The sequence below is a fragment of the Dendrobates tinctorius genome, unplaced genomic scaffold, assembly GCF_039654945.1.
Source record: "Dendrobates tinctorius isolate UK_male_01 unplaced genomic scaffold, ASM3965494v1 ptg000015l, whole genome shotgun sequence".
In the NCBI taxonomy this organism is placed as follows: domain Eukaryota; kingdom Metazoa; phylum Chordata; class Amphibia; order Anura; family Dendrobatidae; genus Dendrobates; species Dendrobates tinctorius.
This window is the reverse complement of record NW_027361683.1, coordinates 39,044,667-39,062,303: the sequence shown is the minus strand read 5'-3', so window position 1 is coordinate 39,062,303 and position 17,637 is coordinate 39,044,667. Positions and strand designations below refer to the sequence as shown.

The following is a 17,637-nucleotide window of genomic DNA, read 5'->3' as shown; positions in this document are numbered from 1 at the left end:
GTAGTTTACAACCCTAAACTGGTTGGAAGCAGTTCGAAGCACATGGCTCTTTGTCTAGTACAGTGTTCATTTTTAGATCAAATATAACAGCACCGATTAATTATATATACAAGAAACCTATATTTGTGAGATATACATCATTAGAGCTATTCACCAAAGAGTTTTCGGATCTCCTCGCTCACTAGGAACTGAGAAAGGGGTATCTGCTTCTCTGTAATATCTAGAGATATGATGTTTAGTGTTAAATGGAAGGAAAACTCATAGGCAAACCCTATGATATATGTCGTCTCTGTCCAAGGTTTTTACTTAGAGATATGGCACTCATAAGCTTTTTAGTAACTTTCAAAAGGGGAGTGCATGCCATAGCGCCGCCCACCCAGTGATGTCACCTAACAGAGTATAAGGCAATGAAGCCCAATTAGGAGGGTGTCTTTCGGCCCAGGGAACCAGCTAGGGGAGGCTGTGCATTTTGACCTTATGATTTGGGAAGGTTCACTTTAAGTTCATGCCTTAATCCATTTTTATTTTTTATTTTACAATTGTTGTATATACTGTAGCTGTCTCTTTGTAACAATTTTTTGTAGTTTTGTAAACATTGCCTATTCTTTTTGGAGTAAAATCTATAATATTTACTAGTTCCGTTTTCCTAGCTCTAAAATCTTACGGCCATGTCTCCGTGCAAAATTCACGCTACCTAGTGGGTTGGCTCCTGACCCGATATGCATATAAGACCTAGGCGCTGGTGGCAGCTAAGTGTTCTGGGGATTTGGGGAGACTCTGGCAGTGATGGATGGAGGTTTATCTATATATTTCCCGCCTGAGACTGGGAATATTCATACCGCCCTCACAGCAAGGCAGCCTTTCTGGTGACTACTTGTCCTAGTTGTAGTTCCCTGACTGACCTGAGGGTAAGGGGGGCACCAGAGAGCTGCAAGTTCCAAACCAGAACTGGAAAGTGGGATATAATAAATCCCTGAAGAACTGGGGGGCAACCAAACACCCCCGATTCATGATTTTGTGTGTGTCAAGCCACACCCACTCCACATAGCCCCGCCCACTGGCAGAGGGAGAGAGCGGGACGGACAGTGGAGAGCGGGGCTGCTGAGGGAGTGTGGCACAGCCGGTGAAGACTGGGGCTGCTGAGGGAGAGAGCAGGGCTGTGGAGAGAGAATGCGGGACGGCAATTGGAGAGAGGCACTGCGGAAGGAGAGAGCGTGACAGTGGGTGGAGAGCTGGGCTGCTGAGAGAGTGGGACGGCCAGTGGAGACAGGGGTTGCAGAGGGAGAAAGCAAGACAGTGGATGGAGAGCGGGGCTGCTGAGGGAGACTGCGGGACAGCGGGTGGAGAGCGGGGCTGCGGAGGGAGAGATCGGGACGGCAGTTATTATACCCGGGCAACACTGGACTCTGCAGCTAGTTCAATAATAAAACTAAAGCGGAAAGGTGTTAGGAGTAAGGAGAAAGCTTCATTGATTGTTGGGAGTCCCAGCTGAACAAAGTGGTTTTAAACACAAAAACAGTTCGCTCCAGAAATATTTGAACAGTGACCAAATCTTTGTGATTTCAGATCTGCATGCCACTGTGCTTGATGTAAAATGATACAACTGATGTGTAGACTTTCAGATTTAATTAAAGGTGTCGAACAAAAATATATCCTGTGAAATGTTTATGAATTGCAACAGTTTTTCTACAAAATCTCCTCATTTCAGGGGCTCTAAAGTCACTGGACAAATTAACAAATAAAAAGTTTAATCTTAATACTTTGTAAAGAATGCTTTGCAGGCAATGGCTACCTGAATTCTGGAAGCCATGGACATCAAACGCTAGGTTTCTTCCTTCGTGATGCTTTGCAGGCCTTTACAGCAGCTGACTTCAGTTGTGGATTGTTTGTGGGTCTTTCTGCTTTAAGTTATGTCTTAAGCATGTGAAATGATGCTTGATGGGGTTGAGATCTGGCAAATGACTCAGCCCCACCGCAGAATATTCCACTTCTTAGCCTTAAAAAAAAAAAAAAAAAAAAAAAAAACAACTATTGGGTTCCCTTCACAGTATGTATGGAGTCATTCTCCATCTTTACTGTGAAATGCTGTCCTATCAGCCTTGCTGCATTTGGTTGAATTGGAGCAGAATGTATAGCACTCACTTCAGAAACCATCAGGTGGTTCTGTCTTCAGTCACATCAATAAATACTAGTAACCCTGTGCCATTCAAAGCCATACATGCCCATGCCATCACACAGCCACCATGTTTTACAGACGATGTGTGCTTTGGATGAGACATTCAAAGTTTTCTCCATTCTTTCTTCTTCCTATCATTCTGGTACAGGTTGATTCTAGTTTCATCTGTCAAAAGAATGCTTTTCCAGAACTGGGCAGGCTTCTTTAGATTTTTTTTTTGCCAAGTCTAAACCTGGTCTATTTTTAAGGCTGATTAATGGTTTGCACCTTGTTGTGAATCCTCTGTATTCACTCTCATGAAGTCTTCCCTTTATGGTAGTCTTACATACTGAAACACCCACTTCCAGAAGAGTGTTCTTCACTAGGGTGGATGCTGTAAAAGGCCGGGGTCACACTTGCAACTGCAATGCGAGAAACCCACGCGAGTCTCTCGCATCAATACCCGGAACTGCCGCCAGCATTCAGGACCGGAGCGTTCAGACATGCAGACTGCACACTCCAGTCCCAAGTATCGGCAGCAGTGCCAGGTATTGATGTGAGAGACTAGCGCGAGTTTCTCGGATTGCACTCGCAAGTGTGACCCCAGCCAAAGGGTTTTCCTTCGCCATGGGATCGATTCTGTGATCATCCTTTTTGGATGTCCAGGCCTTTATGAATTCCCAAGCACCCAAAGAGAGATGTAAAAGAGGTTGGATTTTGTAATGAAATCTTGGCAGTCTATTGACGATCCAGTAGTAAGAAACTGTCCTAAATTTTGTCTTTCACAAAGTATGCTACTCCGGTGTGTTTGGATCTATTGATGGGCAAACTTGAACATTAAAGTTCGGGGTCTGTACCAGACACCTACTGTTCTGTCACAGACCCCGAACACTTACTCCTCCAGGAAATCAGTGTTACCGTTTGGGTTCGTCACTCCAAACATCGGGTGTTTCCCATGCTGTTATTGGCATGACTGCACGACAAACACGGTAGCTCTTATTATTACCACCGGTCAGAGCGCCACCAGCTGTGTCCAGCTGTAAAGTTTACCTCCGGTCACAGAGGCGTCAGCTAATGAGAGTACTACTCCCATCAGCCTACACCTGCTGCAGCTAACAGCAGCAATAGCTTTCGGCAACTGACGGGACTATTCATCAGCCGGCGCTATAAAAATAAATTAAAAAAGTGACATGGGGGACTTTATTTTTGTTAACCAGCATGGCAAAACTGACAGCTGCAGGTTGCAGCCCTCAGCTGTCAGCTTGGTCATGGCTGGTTATCAAAAAAGAGGGGTCCCCAATCAGTTTTTAACTTGAATAAATCAATTTAAAAAATGGCATGGAGTCCCTCCATTTTGACAACCAGCCAAGCTAATACAGACAGCTGGGTGTTGGTACTCTCAGACTGGTAATGGGCCACAGATATTGGCTCATCCAGTCTAAAGATAGCAACCCCCAGATAAGGCACATCTATTTGATGCACCAATTGTGGCACTTTGCAAGGCTCTTTACACTTGCCCTGTGGCAGAGGCAAGTGGGGTTAATGTCACATTTGTATTTTCAGGTGACATCAAGCCCAGCAGTTATTAATGGAGAGACACCTATAAGATGCCTATCCATTACGAACCCCATAGTCATACTGTCAGTATAAAAAAAAACAAAAAAAAAAAAACACACCAAGAATAAAGTCCTTTATTTGAAACAAAAATACACACCATTTTACAAATTTATTTAAAAATAACAAAAACACAATTATACTCAAATGCCCATTGCATTAAAGCCTTGGTCTCAAAAACAAAAAAAAAACAAGAAAAAAAACAAAAAAAAAACAACACACATTATCACTCACCTGTCCAACATACTGTCCCATGCCGTAATCCGTGTCTGCAATAATTGGCTTTAAACCTGGACGGTGCCAAGATGCGACCGTCCAGGTTGAAAACCTCGTGAAAATTAGCTACTGTGAGCGCAGTGTCAGTGACATCAAAGTTACCGCAGGTCACTAAGGCTGCATTCCCTTCAGTGTGAGCCGGGCCGATGAACTGCGGTGACCTCAGTGAGATCACCGTTAGCATCTAGAAATTTCTCACAGTGAACTCACTGAGCTCAGTGCTGCACCGTGAAAATTTCTACCTCTGAAAGCGTGAAAACCGCAGCTCTGTGACCGTGGTAATGATCTCACCGCCAATCAGAGGCAGAGTGTTAGGCGTCGGGTTCCTGCAGCTGCACAGCAGGAATCCGGAGCCATACATCCAGCGGTCTCCCATTCCTTTCCGACCGCTCAGGGACCTGCACAGCAGTCTCAGCGATCCAGGCGCCCTGCTCAGACCAGCTCTCTGGGTCTGGCTGTTGCTGCCACCTCTGGACCAGCAATGGTAGCGCAACATGCTTTGCAGGAAACCACTCCAGAGGCTAAGTCCTCTCGCCGCGCTACTGGGCATGCCCACAAGACGATCTTCCAGTGGAGATCAGGGGTCATATGCTCAAGTCCTTCTGATCTGATTGGCCCATCTCAGAGGTCCGGAAGGTCCCGGAAGCGCATGGCTATAAAAGGCCCGCATGGCCGCTCGGCCATGCGCTAGTATAGACTATACTTGCTATGTGTGAATGGTGACAGATGTATGATTCTGGTGACCGACTCATTTGAAACCCCTTCCCTTTGATATTATGTATGTGGATAGGGAATTAGAGTTATAGTCAGCGCCAGTCAGTGGCAAGCCATACGCCACAGTGCATACCGCACCGCTACACTAGCGTCCGATAGTGTTATGTCTCACGGCACTGTCATACAGCGGCAGTAGTTACCGCCGCGCTGCAGTTAGCAGCACTTACCGGCGTCCGCGGTAGCGACACCGCACGCACGGTAGGTCAAGACGGACACCGACCTCTGCCTTGGGCAGTGTCCTGTGACCGCATACCATGTGTGAAAGCCAGCTGAGACCTGTGAAGCTAACAGGCTCGGCGTTTATGCTTTACTTATACTAAAGCGCCTCTATGAGTTTAACAGTCCGCTCTGCGCACCTCAGGTGACGTTTAACCCGAGTGCAGTATACCGCCATATAGCGAGTCTGCCATTACTCAGCAGCAGTTGTTACACCTACTGCACGGTGAACCCCGGGTGGCGAACGCACTTCCTATTTATATTTAGTGCGTTCAGCCGTCCCCAACATTATACTAGCGCCAGGGTCTGGCTAGTAATGGCGGACCTGCAGCAGCTGCACCGGTATATTCGGCAGCTGGAGAGCAGGTTGGCGGCTATCGAGAGCTCCACCTCAGCTGCGAATGCTACGGTAGCCGCTGCTCAGGCAGTCGCAGAGGCTGTCTCACGCGTGCCCACACTCACGCCTATGCTGACAATTTCTCGCCTCCCGCTCCCCGGCAAGTTTTCGGGTGACAGCGCCACCTGTAGGGGATTCGTGAGTCAGTGCTCTATCCAGCTTGAGTTACTGGCTGCACGGTTCCCTACAGAGCGGGCTAAGGTGGGGTTTACTGTTTCTCTTATCTGGCAGGGCATTAGAATGGGCTACGCCATTGTGGGAGCGTGATGATCCCGTGGTTCAGGGCGCTGCTCAGTTCCTCGCGGCTCTGAAGCAGGTATTTTTGGGACCACGGATCACGCATGACACCTCTCTCCAATTATGGGCCCTAACACAGGGGTCTCTCGGTCAGCCATTATGCCGCCCGATTCCGGACATTGGCTTCCGAACTAGAGTGGCCTGATAAAGCACTCATCCCTGTGTTTTGGAGAGGGTTAGCAGAGCATGTCAAAGATGTTCTAGCAACCAGAGAGGTCCCCGCAAGTCTGGAGGAAGTGATTGCCATCTCCACCCGCATTGATCTCCGTTTTATGGAGTGCGGGCTGGAACGTGCGCAATCCAGACGAAGCCACATCCGGTGCGAAGCTCCGCACGTTGTTACCAGTGCCGGCAGTTTGGTCACTCGGCTAGCACGTGTCCTCTGCGGTCAGAAAAATGATCACGTCCAGTGGTCGTAGGTGGTGGTCAGACAAATATGAAACCCTTTTCTCCCAAACCGGTATTCCGAGGGACCTTAGATAGCGGGGGCTCCACCTGGAAGGTAGAGGTTACCGTGGATTCCGGGGCCGAGGGGAACTTTATGTCCTCGACCTTTGCACAGAAACACGCTATTCCAATGGTGTTATTGCCCCAACCTCTCACCATCAGGGTGGTTAATGGTGCACCTTTACCATCTCAGGTGACCCACCAGCCAGCCCCACTTGGGCTCTCAATCTCACCCTCTCATCGTGAGATTCTGTCCCTGTTCATTTTGCCAGATGGCATCGACCAGGTGCTTCTCGGAGTTCCCTGGCTCCGTTGTCACTCCACTCATATTGATTGGGCTTCGGGGAATATACTGGGTTGGAGCAAGGACTGTGAGGGAAGGTGCCCGAGAGGCAGTGTTCAGGTAGCTTCCACTGAAGTGCCCGTGGATCTCTCCACGCTTCCTAAACCTTACCACCAGTATCCGGACGTCTTCCCTAAAAAAATCCGCGGAGACGCTCCCGCCGCACCGTCCTTACAATTGCCCGATAGATCTTCTGCCAGGCACGGAATCCTCCTAGAGGCTGTGTGTATCCGTTGTCACTCCCTGAGACAGAGGCTATGTCTCAATATATCCGGGAGAACCTGGCTAGAGGTTTTATCAGAAAGTCGTACAGCGGCAGTAGTTACCGCCGCGCTGCAGTTAGCAGCACTTACCGGCGTCCGCGGTAGCGAGACCGCACGCACGGTAGGTCAAGACGGACACCAACCTCTGCCTTGGGCAGTGTCCTGTGACCGTATACCGTGTGTGCAAGCCAGCCGAGACCTGTGAAGCTAAAGCTTTGGGACTCCAGCGAACCATAGTGAGAGCCATTATCTACAATTGGCGAAAACATGAAACAGTGGAAAACCTTCCCAGAAGTGGCCGGCCAAAATTATTGCAAGAGCGCAGCGATGACTCATCCAAGAGGTCACAAAAGACCACACAACATCCAAAGAACTGCAGGCCTCAGTTAAGGTAACTGTTCATGACTACCATAGAAAAACTGGGCAAAAATGGCCAGCACGGCAGAGTTCCAAAACGAAAACCATTGCTGAGCAGCAACATAAAGGCATATTTCAGTTTTGCCAGAAAAAATCTTGATGATTTCCAAGACTTTTGGGAGAAAAGTATGTGGACTGGCGAGACAAAGGTTGAACTTTTTGGAAGATGTATTTCCCATTACATCTGGCGTACAAGTAGAACAGCATTTCAGAAAAGGATCATCATACAAACAGTAAATTATGGTAGAGATAGTGTGGTGGTCTGGGGCTGCTTTGCTGCATCAAGAACTGGAAGACTTACTGTGGTAAATGGAACCATGAATTCTGCTGTCTACCAAAAAATCTTGAAGGAGAATGTCTGGCCATCTGTTTGTGACCTCAAGCTGAAGCACACTTGGGTTATGCAGCAGGACAATGATCAAAAACACGCCAGCAAGTCCACCTCTGAATGGCTTAAGATAAACAAAATAAAGACATTGGAGTGGCCTAGTCAAAGTCCTGACTTTAAATCGATAGAGATGCTGTGGCATGACCTAAAAAAGGCGGTTCATGCTCTGAAACCCTCCAATGTGGCTGCATTACAACAATTCTGCAAAGATGAGTGGGCCAAAATTCCTCTAGAGCGTTGTAAAAGACTCATTGCCAGTTATCGCAAACACTTGATTGCAGTTGTTGCTGCTAGGGGTGGCCCAGCCAGTTTTTAGGTTTAGGAGGCAATCACTTTTTCACATAGGGCCCTGTAGGTTTGGATTTCTTTTTCCCTTAATAAAGACCTTCATTTAAAAACTATTCTCCACACTAGCACTCTGTTTCAGTCACCACTCTGAGAATAAAGATAATTTTCTCCTTGCTGCATTCCACTGAGTGCAGACACCAGACAGTATAATTATGCTATTAACCTGCAGATTAACCGCATATATGGAGGTTAATAGTGTTATTTCTGGTGACCGGTTCCCTTTAATAACTAATATTTTTGGAGGGAAACGTGACCTATTACATAGGGTTTCTCAGAAGCAAAAATGGGCAAAGGTTCACCAATCTTAACAGCTGTCAAATCACAACCCACAATTGTGCCTAATCTTCAATGACTGCTGAGCGCAAATACAAGAGGCACAGTCACCGTTTCACCTAATATTGCTGTGTGTGTTGGCAATGAGGAATTTTATTTTATGTTTTAAGTCAAATAGGAATAAAATCTATAAAATCTATGGATTGCATAAGGGTTATTTAGAGCAGAGTACAAATGTAATTAAAGTACTGGAAAATCCAACAGTGACAGGAACCATCTTTTCTACACATAAATGTGAATTGTTCCAATTTCCTTGAAAGAACAAGAGAGTGGGTATACTGGGACTAAAACTGCATTATATCTCAGTGTCTCTGGACTAGTGACACTAATTACAGTGATTAGCTTTGAGGAATGTGTGTACACAGAGCAGCTTTCACATATACAAGTGCATCTTCTGTTAAAGGGAATCTGTCACCCCTTTTTTCCAATATGAGCTGCTGGCACAGCCATCAGGGGCTTATCTACAGCATTCTGTAATGTTGTAGATAAGCCCGCCCCCCCCCCGATGTAACCTGAAAGATAAGAAAAATGAGTTTTATTATACTCACCCGGGGGTCCGGTCCGATAGGTGTCGCCGTCCAGTCTGGCGCCTCCCATCTTCATACGATGCAGTCCTCTTTCCTTCCTGTCGTGGCTCCGGCACCTGCGCACTGCAGTATTCTGCTCTGCTCTCAACAGGACAGAGCAGTGCGCCTGCGCAGGAGTCGCGACAGGCAGCAAACAAGAAGACGTCACCGTTAGACGATGGGAGGCACCGGACCGCGACACCCATCGGACCGGACGCCGGGGTGAGTATAACAACTAATTTTTCTCATCTTTCAGGTTGCATCGGGGGCTTATCTACAGCTTTACAGAATGCTAAATCACAATAGCAAAGGAATATATCAGCATCCTATACCTCATATCAAAAACATTCAGATGCAGTTCTTATTGGACCCACAGGGATCAATCGCTGCTATATACAACAGGAGAATGTGGAAACCACAAAATAATTGCGAAAAAAAGATCCCAAACAATTATATATTAATTCACATCTTTATTGAAAAAAAGGGACAAGAATAAACAAATGGGGGACATGTGCAAAGAGGCAAAACATAAAATGCAGCAGTGCAAAAAACGCGCAGGACAGTCACGGTCATAAAAAGGAGCAAGCTAATAGCTTAATCTACAAATACATTGAAAATACACAAATATATAATATATTCAGGAGGTATGTAGCATGATGTGTAATACACTATGGGGCATGGAAGGAAGGAGCTCTATGCTCCGAAACGCGCTTCGGGGTACGTGCGGATGGTCCGGTCATTAGAAGGTGTCAACTGAGGTATGTAGTTTCGGGGGATTAATACCTTCTGGGTGGGTGGTACTATTGCCCCCCTGGCGGAGAGACCACAGGTCCTCTAAAGAGAACGGGCCTTTTGGTGGTTTAGTTGCAAGTCATGTCGGCAATATAATTCTATTTTTATACCCTAGATAAATATGGCTAACCTCTGATAGGCACCTATCTTATGTGGTGATTAGTATCCGTTTCTGAGGTAATATTTTGTGATGCAAATACCCGTTGCATAGTGTATTATACATCAAGCTACATACCTCCTGAATATATTATATATTTGTGTATTTTCTTAAACAATGTTTTTATTAGAGTTTTAAAAAAAAAACAGAAATATAAAACATACATTCATATAGTGTGAATCATTTCCATATGGCATATGAACATTGTATATCAAAGCTATACAATATAATACAATTTTCTTTCATGTATCAAAGACATGGACACTAGAGATGAATGTGAACAACAATAAACAAATCGAACCAATAGGCAAGTGTATAAGCACCGGCGGGCATCTGGAAATATGAAGTTTTGAGTATGATGTGAGTAAGGAAAAGGGAGAAGGGAGAAAAAGGGTTCAAGATATGAATACAATTTCTATTTTAGATTTAAGTTCAGTCCATTTATTCCATCTATCTCCAAATAATTTTATTGATAGATTATTAATATAATGAATTTTTTCAGATGTATAATGTCTATATTTGTGTATTTTCAATGTATTTGTAGATTAAGCTATTGGCTTGCTCATTTTTATGACCGTGACTGTCCTGCGCGTTTTTTGCACTGCTGCATTTTATGTTTTGCCTCTTTGCACATGTCCCCCATTTGTTTAGTCTTGTCCCTTTTTTTCAATAACGATGTGAATTAATATATAATTGTTTGGGATCTTTTTTCGCAATTATTTTGTGGTTTCCACATTCTCCTGTAGCATTACAGAATGCTGTAGATAAGCCCCTGATGTTGGTGCCAGAAGCTCATATTCGAAAAAAACGTATTTTTCTAAGCTACTGGGTACAGGCGCAGAAATTATGCAGTTTCTGTTCATTAATTTAGCAAACACTCGAGTTCCACACAAAAATTAACTCAGCTCAGTCTATATTTTGCAAAATAAAATATCCCCAAAACAGGAGTGCAACTTGGGACTCCCACTGAACTCCATGCCTCTGTCCAGGGTTCCTGAAAAGTCCAATTTTTAGCCGATTCAGATAGAACCCCACAAGAGGCCATGAACAAACGACTACAGTGATCGCATTATTATTGGGTCAGCCCAATGCTCATTAAGGTGGCCAAACCCAATATATCATTTCCAACATTTCAATGTATTTGATTACAGCTCAGTTCTCTCTTCCTCTCATTAAGTAATTTTTGTAGATGTTGAACGTGTTGTCCTCGTTCAGAAAACCGTGGCCGACTGTGGCTGCAATTGTTATAAAATAAAAAAAAAAGAAGATGTGTGATAACTACTCACCCTCCCAGGGTTCAGAGCCTGCCCTAAGCCACTGTCCCCAGTCTGCTATTTTTTCCATTCTCTTTCACTGGGACTCATTTTATTACTATCAGATAAGTCAGATAAGTCAGATAAGCAGTGCTGAATGAAAAGAAACTTCAGAGAAGGGAAGAGAGCCACATCATCCGGTAAGGCCATTAGCACACACAACAACCCAGCTTTCATCGCTTCACTAGCACTTTGAGGTTGCATTTAGTTTAGCTTTGCCAGAGAACCATGGCCTTCTCTTAGATCTGATGAAGCTGATGTACTTAACCTGAAAATTCAGGTTAGAATGGCTGTCCCATCCTCAAATTAAAAAGTAGGCAGAGAGATGTATTTAGTTTGTAATGTAAAACCTGGTGACAGATACACTTTAATGTGGAACGATTCTCACATTTCATTTCCATGAAAGTATCGACTGCAATAACCAATTGTCAGGCAGTAAGCAGACAGCGATAATGAGTGAGAAGAAATCCATTCATCATATGCTCTGCATACATGTACTGCTTTATGCTACACAGCAGCTCAATTACAACAATGATCCCATTTTGCAGTAGAGTAGCAGGGGCCCACATATGCACAGACCTGCTTGTGAACAGGAGAAAAACTGGAAGCATACAGGTGGGTCCAGAAAAATTTGGACAGTAACCGAATCTTCGTGATTTGAGCTCCATATGCCACCATTTTTTATTTAAAATGAAACAACTGAGATGCAATTGAAGTGGAGAATTTCAGGTTTTACCCAGGCAAATCAATTCTCATACGTTGCACTGACAAGGGACAATATCCCGACACATTGTGTCTGCAAACTGAGATTCCGATTTGGCTTTTATCCTAAGTCAGAGTGCAAGACTTATTAAAAGGGTCAATAATAACTTTTAGGATTACTGCTTCAACACGTTGCACTATAGAGTTCTAGTCCTTCTTTGAAAAGGAAATTTGCAAGTTTAATTATGAAATGTATAGGAATTGCAACCATTTGTCTACAAACGCTCCTCATTTCAGGAGCTGAAATGTAATTGGACAAATGTGCCTTCCCAAGGGTACTTTGGTACGTAAATGCAAAAAAACCTTATTGTTCAAAAATTAAAAATATGATAGCAAGCATTACATGGTGATCTGCAAGCTACGCGTTTCAAACACCGTTTGTGTCCTTTTTCAAAGCGAATGACAAATGAATCATGGCGTAATATGCAGTATATACCTGGATGCTCTAACCAAGTTTTGTGCTGTCGATCAACTTTAAAGTGGCTGCGGGATAATACGTTGCCCAGGGTGACTGATGTTTTAGCAACAACCAAGCAGCCAGATCCTAAAATGCTAAATAAGTCCTCATTGATGATAGGTATGTGTTTGAGAAAAATGATTATGCATCACTGTCAATCCCTTGTGAAACAGTGTTTGAAACACATGGCTTTCAGCTCCCCATACAATCCTTGCCATCATGTTTTTAGTTTTTGAAGAGTAACTTTTTGCATGTAAGAAGCTGGATTCATCCTTTCTTTGGATATTTTTGCGTGTGGCCACATGTTTCCGTGCTTCCATATGCCATCAGCCGTCTAGGTGAGCAGTTTTTTTTTCTTCTAGGGATATTACTTTGGTACATGCCTAGCTGTGTGGAAATCCTGACCCCAGACTTCAAATAAGAAGCTCAAGTTCCTCTTCCTAAGAAGTGTCCTTTCGGTCACCATTAAGGCGTTGATACACAGAATTCACATTTTTCATATACCGTATACTGTTTTGAGAAGAAAAAAGGCAAACATGTTATAATTATTTCCCAAAGGCCAACAAATCCTCACCATACACAGACTAATGTTGGATGCTCCAGCCGATATCAAAGTTCAGCTAGTACTTGGGTGTGGAGTCAGTAAGCCAAACCTCCGATTCCATGGCACTGCCTCACTATTGAGCATGTACATAAGGTGCAGCCCTGCCTCACTACTGAGCATGTACATAAGGTGTAGCACCGCCTCACTACTGAGCATGTACATAAGGTGCAATACCAGCACTGTCTCACTACTGAGCATGTACATAAGGTGCAGCCCTGCCTCACTACTGAGCATGTACATAAGGTGTAGCACCGCCTCACTACTGAGCATGTACATAAGGTGCAATACCAGCACTGTCTCACTACTGAGCATGTACATAAGGTGCAGCACCAGCACTGCCTCACTACTGAGCATGTACATAAGGTGCAATACCAGCACTGTCTCACTACTGAGCATGTACATAAGGTGCAGCACCAGCCCTGCCTCACTACTGAGCATGTACATAAGGTGTAGCACCGCCTCACTACTGAGCATGTACATAAGGTGCAGCCCTGCCTCACTACTGAGCATGTACATAAGGTGTAGCACCGCCTCACTACTGAGCATGTACATAAGGTGCAATACCAGCACTGTCTCACTACTGAGCATGTACATAAGGTGCAGCACCAGCCCTGCCTCACTACTGAGCATGTACATAAGGTGCAGCACCGCCTCACTACTGAGCATGTACATAAGGTGCAATACCAGCACTGTCTCACTACTGAGCATGTACATAAGGTGCAGCCCTGCCTCACTACTGAGCATGTACATAAGGTGTAGCACCGCCTCACTACTGAGCATGTACATAAGGTGCAATACCAGCACTGTCTCACTACTGAGCATGTACATAAGGTGCAGCACCAGCACTGCCTCACTACTGAGCATGTACATAAGGTGCAATACCAGCACTGTCTCACTACTGAGCATGTACATAAGGTGCAGCACCAGCCCTGCCTCACTACTGAGCATGTACATAAGGTGTAGCACCGCCTCACTACTGAGCATGTACATAAGGTGCAGCCCTGCCTCACTACTGAGCATGTACATAAGGTGCAGCACCGCCTCACTACTGAGCATGTACATAAGGTGCAGCACCGCCTCACTACTGAGCATGTACATAAGGTGCAATACCAGCACTGTCTCACTACTGAGCATGTACATAAGGTGCAGCACCAGCACTGCCTCACTACTGAGCATGTACATAAGGTGCAGCACCGCCTCACTACTGAGCATGTACATAAGGTGCAATACCAGCACTGTCTCACTACTGAGCATGTACATAAGGTGCAGCACCAGCCCTGCCTCACTACTGAGCATGTACATAAGGTGTAGCAGCGCCTCACTACTGAGCATGTACATAAGGTGCAGCCCTGCCTCACTACTGAGCATGTACATAAGGTGCAGCACCGCCTCACTACTGAGCATGTACATAAGGTGCAGCACCGCCTCACTACTGAGCATGTACATAAGGTGCAATACCAGCACTGTCTCACTACTGAGCATGTACATAAGGTGCAGCACCAGCACTGCCTCACTACTGAGCATGTACATAAGGTGCAGCACCGCCTCACTACTGAGCATGTGCATAAGGTGCAGCACCAGCCCTGCCTCACTACTGAGCATGTGCATAAGGTGCAGCACCAGCCCTGCCTCACTACTGAGCATGTACATAAGGTGCAGCATCAGCCCTGCCTCACTACTGAGCATGTACATAAGGTGCAGCACCAGCACCGCCTCACTACTGTGCATGTACATAAGGTGCAGCACCAGCACCGCCTCACTACTGTGCATGTACATAAGGTGCAGCACCAGCACCGCCTCACTACTGTGCATGTACATAAGGTGCAGCACCAGCACCGCCTCACTACTGAGCATGTGCATAAGGTGCAGCACCAGCCCTGCCTCACTACTGAGCATGTGCATAAGGTGCAGCACCAGCCCTGCCTCACTACTGAGCATGTACATAAGGTGCAGCATCAGCCCTGCCTCACTACTGAGCATGTACATAAGGTGCAGCACCAGCACCGCCTCACTACTGTGCATGTACATAAGGTGCAGCACCAGCACCGCCTCACTACTGAGCATGTACATAAGGTGCAGCACCAGCACCGCCTCACTACTGTGCATGTACATAAGGTGCAGCACCAGCACCGCCTCACTACTGTGCATGTACATAAGGTGCAGCATCAGCACTGCCTCACTACTGAGAATGTGCATAAGGTGCAGCACCAGCACTGCCTCACTACTGAGCATGGACATAAGGTGCAGGACCAGCACTGTCTTACTACTGAGCATGTGCATAAGGTGCAGCACCGCCTCACTACTGAGAATGTGCATAAGGTGCAGCACCAGCACTGCCTCACTACTGAGCATGTACATAAGGTGCAGCATCAGCACTGCCTCACTACTGAGCATGTACATAAGGTGCAGCATCAGCCCTGCCTCACTACTGAGCATGTACATAAAGTGCAGCACCGCCTCACTAATGAGCATGTACATAAGGTGCAGCACCAGCACCGCCTCACTACTGAGCATGTACATAAGGTGCAGCACCAGCACCACCTCACTACTGGGCATGTACATAAGGTGCAGCACCAGCACTGCCTCACTACTGAGCTTGTACATAAGGTACAGCACCAGCACTGCCTCACTACTGAGCATGTACATAAGGTGAAGCACCAGCACTGCCTCACTACTGAGCATGTACATAAGGTGCAGCACCGCCTCACTACTGAGCATGTGCATAAAGTGCTGCGCCAGCACCACCTCACTACTGAGCATGTACATAAGGTGCAGCACCAGCACCGCCTCACTACTGAGCATGTACATAAGGTGCAGCACCAGCACCGCCTCACTACTGAGCATGTCCATAAGGTGCAGCACCAGCCCTGCCTCACTACTGAGCATGTCCATAAGGTGCAGCACCAGCCCTGCCTCACTACTGAGCATGTACATAAGGTGCAGCACCAGCCCTGCCTCACTACTGAGCATGTACATAAGGTGCAGCACCAGCCCCGCCTCACTACTGAGCATGTACATAAGGTGCAGCACCAGCCCCGCCTCACTACTGAGCATGTACATAAGGTGCAGCACCAGCCCTGCCTCACTACTGAGCATGTACATAAGGTGCAGCACCAGCCCCGCCTCACTACTGAGCATGTACATAAGGTGCAGCACCAGCCCTGTTTCACTACTGAGCATGTACATAAGGTGCAGGACCAGCACCGCCTCACTACTGAGAATGTGCATAAGGTGCAGCACCAGCACTGCCTCACTACTGAGCATGTACATAAGGTGCAGGACCAGCACTGTCTTACTACTGAGCATGTGCATAAGGTTCAGCACCGCCTCACTACTGAGAATGTGCATAAGGTGCAGCACCAGCACCGCCTCACTACTGAGCATGTACATAAGGTGCAGCACCAGCACTGCCTCACTACTGAGCATGTACATAAGGTGCAGCATCAGCACTGCCTCACTACTGAGAATGTGCATAAGGTGCAGCACCAGCACTGCCTCACTACTGAGCATGTACATAAGGTGCAGGACCAGCACTGCCTCACTACTGAGCATGTGCATAAGGTGCAGCACCGCCTCACTACTGAGAATGTGCATAAGGTGCAGCACCAGCACTGCCTCACTACTGAGCATGTACATAAGGTGCAGGACCAGCACTGCCTCACTACTGAGCATGTGCATAAGGTGCAGCACCGCCTCACTACTGAGAATGTGCATAAGGTGCAGCACCAGCACTGCCTCACTACTGAGCATGTACATAAGGTGCAGGACCAGCACTGTCTTACTACTGAGCATGTGCATAAGGTTCAGCACCGCCTCACTACTGAGAATGTGCATAAGGTGCAGCACCAGCACTGCCTCACTACTGAGCATGTACATAAGGTGCAGCATCAGCACTGCCTCACTACTGAGAATGTGCATAAGGTGCAGCACCAGCACTGCCTCACTACTGAGCATGTACATAAGGTGCAGGACCAGCACTGCCTCACTACTGAGCATGTACATAAGGTGCAGCACAGATTCATCTTAACTAAAAGCAGAGTTCTTTATATCAGGAACAAAACAGACATTTATAGGACATTTCATAACTTTCTCAAATTCTTATGAAAACATTTACAGCATGTACTGCACTACTGTACCCAATTTATTATATATTTTAGGAGTCAGAGTCGCTCCATTTTATACTGATTCCACCAAAATGGACACTGACTCCAACTGAACAGCCCTGTTGGGCATGTCTGATTTTTATTACAGACCGTCAATCGATTTGTTCTCCAGGAAATAAGCCGCCAACAGATGTCTGAAAGCAGCATTCACACACAGAAGCACTTGACCAAGTGGACGTTCCCATTTATGGGAGAGACAGCCAAGACAAAATCATTCGGTAGAAAGCCATCTAATATGAATGGGGACTATAAGAAGTATTACAGTAGGTCTATTATCTGATAATTCTCATAAAAGCATTCCAGAGAAGCTTCTCTTGCTACTAGACATACCGTACTTCGTTATGGCATCTATCTGGAAAAAAAAATGTAATGTCTATAACTAACAACACATTTGGCATAAAAAATAAAAAGACTACTTTTACAAGTAGTTTGCAGCACAAATTTTGCTATATAATCTATCTGCATTTCTAATAAACTCCAAAGCAAATGTGAATATAGCCTTACATTCTCCATTTTCACTTGTTTAGTTCCTAATGTAAGCAAACACTGTAACCT

The 17,637-nt window shown here is 45.9% G+C and overlaps 1 protein-coding gene across 2 annotated transcripts in view; it reads right to left on the bottom strand.

The window, feature by feature from the left end:
- RPS6KA1 (ribosomal protein S6 kinase A1) overlaps window positions 1-17,637 on the bottom strand; it is a 291,056-nt gene that overhangs the window by 221,920 nt on the left and 51,499 nt on the right. The window lies entirely within an intron of this gene.